The 5000-nt window shown below is 38.2% G+C and overlaps 2 pseudogenes across 1 annotated transcript in view; both read left to right on the top strand.

Moving 5' to 3' along the window:
* The window catches only part of LOC147471823 (myosin heavy chain, muscle-like), a 2372-nt pseudogene extending 496 nt beyond the window's left edge, over positions 1-1876 (top strand). The window contains exons 1-6 of the transcript XR_015191028.1: positions 1-69; positions 200-227; positions 403-518; positions 846-1028; positions 1551-1623; positions 1791-1876. The exon at positions 1-69 is cut by the window's left edge and continues 496 nt beyond it. The product of XR_015191028.1 is annotated as a myosin heavy chain, muscle-like (transcript). The remainder of the gene's footprint in view (positions 70-199; positions 228-402; positions 519-845; positions 1029-1550; positions 1624-1790) is intronic.
* A 37-nt stretch (positions 1877-1913) lies between these two features.
* LOC147471822 (uncharacterized) overlaps positions 1914-5000 on the top strand; it is a 5346-nt pseudogene continuing 2259 nt past the window's right edge.

The raw sequence follows: 5000 nt of genomic DNA, 5'->3' as shown, positions 1-5000 counted from the left end.
AGAGGCGTAATGAGGTGCCCCCTCATCTCTTCGCTATCTGCGACGGTGCCTACCAGAACATGATGCAAGGCACGTTAATTATGGTAGACCATATAATGGCCTTTAGAACTGGCAAAAATATTATATCAGTGATATATTTGATAATGATCATATATTTTAAAGAAAAAAACATAAGGCTTATGATTTTTCTTTCTTACAGATCGTCAGAACCAGTCTATGCTTATCACGTAAGTTAACTGATTTTCTTTTTGTCACCTAAAACGTGTGGTTAGAAATTAAACCAACCGAATCATGGTCCCTCTTATTATGACACTATATACATATATATCTACTCCCAACTGTATAATCTCTTTCGTAACGATCATGCTACCGTTCTATAAGATTATTGTTTTCCTTCCACAGTGGTGAGTCTGCGGCTTGCTGGTAAGACAGAGGCAACACAACAGAAGGTGTCTCTTACGTTCGCCTACGTCGGTGCATCTGATAAGAAAGAGAGCAACAGTAAGACGATTCCAAATGTATTTAATTAACCAATTAAGCAGTATTGCAAATGCCGTAACGTCTGAAGCCAGATCTCGTTCGACGTTCAACATACCTCTTAAGCTTGATTTCGTTTTATTCTTGTCTTCACTTGCAGAACTTGGTGGACTAGATCTTGCCGACCAACCTATCTAGAGAGTGGATGGCGTAACGCCTAAGCACGCACCGTAAAGACAACTCCTCTTGTTTTGTAAAGTTTAATGTTCTATATATATGTTTTTTCTTTTTCTTTTAAAATGCATTGTAAGAGTTCATATCACGAAACAATTTATCTTCTTGCCTAATGAAGCACACCTATTTCGCAGGTAAGTTCAGCAGTGCGGCCCGCATATTCGGCCACAACGGAAAAGCAGTCTCTGGCGAATGATATCGAGGTGACGCTACTGGCTGTAGAAGGACTCGTGTCAGCATCTCTCCAGTCCCCGCCGAGCGTGGTACGCATATCTTATACCAAACTGATGTGCGAAACAGATGAGCCACGCTCAAGAGTAAATATCTTTTACTTATGTATGATATGACTCAAAAAGGTATGTAACAAACTCAAATCAGCACTCAGTATCTATGTATGATATTAGTTAACATCTTTTAGAATAATTCCTTGTCCTTTATAAAAGCACCTTGCCTTCTCTACTTATCAGCTTAAACTTCTATATCTAATGCCTGAGTGAATCTTCTTCTGATAGACTGATTTGTCTTTTGGTCATGATGCATATCTACGACTACAACTTCAAGTGTCCCAGGTTGTAAAAAAGTCACCAGTCCCTTCCTATCGACGACAATGGAAGACAAGCAATTTACACCGTGACGTTGACCGTGTTATACAGACAATTGATATGGGCTTATGGTACTCCATATTGATTTATAAGGGATGTCGCGATCAACTCCGTATTATAAAGATTAATGGTCTGTGTAATTCATCTGTAATTTTAGGGATGCCTTTGACATCCTGAACTTAGACCAACGAAGTAGAGAGATAATGTACAAGATCACCGCATCCGTTTTCACTTAAGGCAACTGCAAGTTCAAGCAACGGTGACTTGAGTATCAGGCCGCCCGCAACCCCGAATTGCGTCACTGGCGGTTGTACAGATTCATTACAGTGCCACATTGCCATTAATATACCAGCCTATATATGGCTACCCCCCTAACGTAGAATGAATGATCACCTAGACACCATAAGCTCTGCCACTGTGTAAACAAGAACGAACTTGTTTTCCAACAACTCACTTACTAAGCTCTCACTGTTTCAGCATGGGTGAACTTCGGGCCAAGTTGCTCCCTGCGTGATTGCAAGCTGAAGAGCTCTACAGACAATCTGAGCAAACCTAAGATTTAAAGGTCGTGTGCAGATTCGTCACTCCATGCGGGTAGGAATGTCCCTTCAGGTCAACTACAGCTTTCGGTGCAATGTCAAATGGTTATTCGACCGTACTATCAAGTGGCTTGTCAGAAGTGTAAATGGGACATTTTGAGACCTTGTCAGCCCCGCTTCTATGTTTATTGGGGTGCTCGACATTGCCTGCGTCTTCGAAATCTTCGAGAAGAATCCACGACCTCATATTCAGTTCATTTTCCATGAATTATCAACACTAAACCGTTTTATATGGCTAAATGACTTTGTTTTCGCTTCCATTAGTTCATCGGTTCGAGCAGATCCTGCTATCACACTCTTTAACGAAAGTTGCAGCAGTTCTTCTAACCCTCACATGTACTATCTGGAACCGGAAGATATTCAATATGAAGGCTTGTTTTGTCAGTGTTTGATCGAACCTTCTGCATGAGCTCTGCAGGCTAGAATTGATCCTTATACTGCAAAAGGTCTCTACTGTAACCACTATAAAATGCCTCTATACCTGTTTGTGGCATAATCATTCTCATGACTCTAGTCCATATAATTGTCAGACGATCTAATGAAATTTCATTAAAATGTCTTCTACCAGAAAATGGAAGTCACCTCACCATCCCTCGATGACGGATTTCTATGTTCCCCAAATCTCACTGCACAATACTTTCGAGTAGAAGCCCTGCTCAACATATCAACATTGGAATGTCACCCTGCTTCATTCAAACCTAAGCCACTCAAGGGCCCCCCCCCCCCCCCCCCCCCCCCCCACCACACCCACACCACCCCCCTCACCCCCCCCCCCCCCCGCTGTTCAGCCTGGAAAAACCACTTTGCCAATGTTCACTACGACTGGCACTGTGTCCTACACACCTGACTGGCTGGCTGAGGCCAAGTGTACAAGATCCTCTCAACGACCACTCGTGTTTAGACCCGCTCAAGAAGACCTCCCAACGCCCTGACAGTTTAGCTCTATTCTCTGACCAACCGGCATACCCAGTTAGGTGATGGAGCGCGGAAAAGTTCACTTACAATATTTCTCGATATACAATATTTATGGCCTTCTGATAAAAATCTATAGAAACATTGCCAATTTAATAGTTTCCAGTAAGATATGCATAACATTTAATTCCATATGCAGTCAATGCCTAACGCCATGTGGTACTCAACCGAAATATATCCATCGCAATGACTTACTTTCATATCTTGTATGTCACATTCCTCAACTGCATTGTATTCCCTTATTAACTTCAATTAGCCAAGGTGCGGTAAACAAACAGTACCGGAGCTTCAAGACTGTATCCTCAGATACAGCCCAATCGTTGCGGTTCTCCAGGAGTCTGGCACACCGGGTTAGGTTAGCGGTAAAGTATTCAATTTACATCTCTTGCTTTTTCTATTTAATTTACAATTTCTGTAACGAATGCGTAGATGCATACTACGTTAGATTGTTTAGAATGATCACAAAATTGATTTCAAACCATCACGTCCTTAAATTAAGTTACCATCCTCTACGCATATTGTATTAATATACAATTGCTTTCCTCACAGGACAGCCTGAGTATATACTGATGAAATCCTACTTAATGCCACCCCATCTCCACTTCATCCCGTTGCTATTGTGCCAAATGCAGCATTCAAGAAACGGGTAAAGTTCTAGAATAATGAATCTTACAGACTTAAATATATATATTATATCATATATATATGAAATATATATACATAAAAATGTATGTACATATTGCGCGCGCTTTGCGTAGCGTCTGTGTAGGCATTGTTGCATATATTATATAATATAAATATTTCACTATCGATATATATATATATATATATATATATATAATATAGGTGCTGTGTGTGTGGGTGTGTTTGTATATATATTTCTATAAATATATATATATATATATAATATATATATAAATATATGTATGTACTGTATGTATGTATGTATATATATGAATACTTATGTATTGAGATATTTATATTATAGACTAATTTACTATTATTATATATATATATTATATATATATATATATTAACTATATATATCTGTATCCTGAGAATGTCGCATGTGCATATGCTATATGTATTTTGCATATCGCTTAACATATATAATTAATATCTTTGTGTGTAGTATGCATATATATATATATATATATATATATATATACTTATATTATATATCTTTTCATTATATATTATATTAAAGTTCAAACTGTGCTCTGAAATATCTTACTCCTAGCCACTTCATATTTACATACAATGTTCATATTCCATAGCTTGCTAGTCGCTTAACAGAGAGCCAGTGCGAAGCTGGCTCTATCATGCATCAGCTGTACCTGAACGGTGCTACTTCGAAGTGGCATCCGTATTGTAGAAAGGTCTTCCCAATTATAGTCCTCGATTCTAGCCTAAACGTTCCACCTTGATGCCTTATGCTGACTTCAAGCTCCCGGCTCCAGTTTTAATTTATATATAAAACTAATTATTTAAAAATCGGTATACTGACCCGTTAGATGAAAGTAAGCATCATACTTACTACAGAACTTAAACAAACAACACTTATATAAGTTTTACTATTATAATTATTTCATTTATTTTTATTATTATTATTATTACTTATATTAGTATTTACAATGTAATACACCCAAAGCCTATTATTGACCTGAGTTAACTGCCATCATCACATACTTGCTCTCTAATTTATCTCCGCTTTACTTTTTAGACAACATACAATATTTGGACCGTCCCAAAAAGGATGCCCTCGAGGCGCACGGACGAAGAAAGAGCCAAGCATGTTTCGATAAGTTGCCGTCTGACCCCGAATCGTACCGCACCGGGAATACAAAGGTATGAATGAACCCTTACTAATGCTTAATGTAATTATCCTTTTTGTATCTTCTTTCTTCCTCCTTCCTTTCATACTTCTGGCGATTTCAAAGTATCACAAACGTATGATCTCGATATAATTCTAACAAATTCTTCTTATATTGCATATCTCGAAACTGCACTGACTTACATATCAGTACAAGTATACGGATCTATATCATAATCAGTTCAGTCAACACTGAAGAATATTCTGAAAATTTGAGTTAGCAAACAGGTTATTACCATTTAT

This window comes from Penaeus japonicus, unplaced genomic scaffold, assembly GCF_977035675.1.
Source record: "Penaeus japonicus unplaced genomic scaffold, GWHDUDI00000001_assembly GWHDUDI00000005, whole genome shotgun sequence".
Lineage (NCBI taxonomy): Eukaryota > Metazoa > Arthropoda > Malacostraca > Decapoda > Penaeidae > Penaeus > Penaeus japonicus.
The sequence above is the reverse complement of the archived record's forward strand: the minus strand, read 5'-3'. Positions and strand labels throughout refer to the sequence as shown.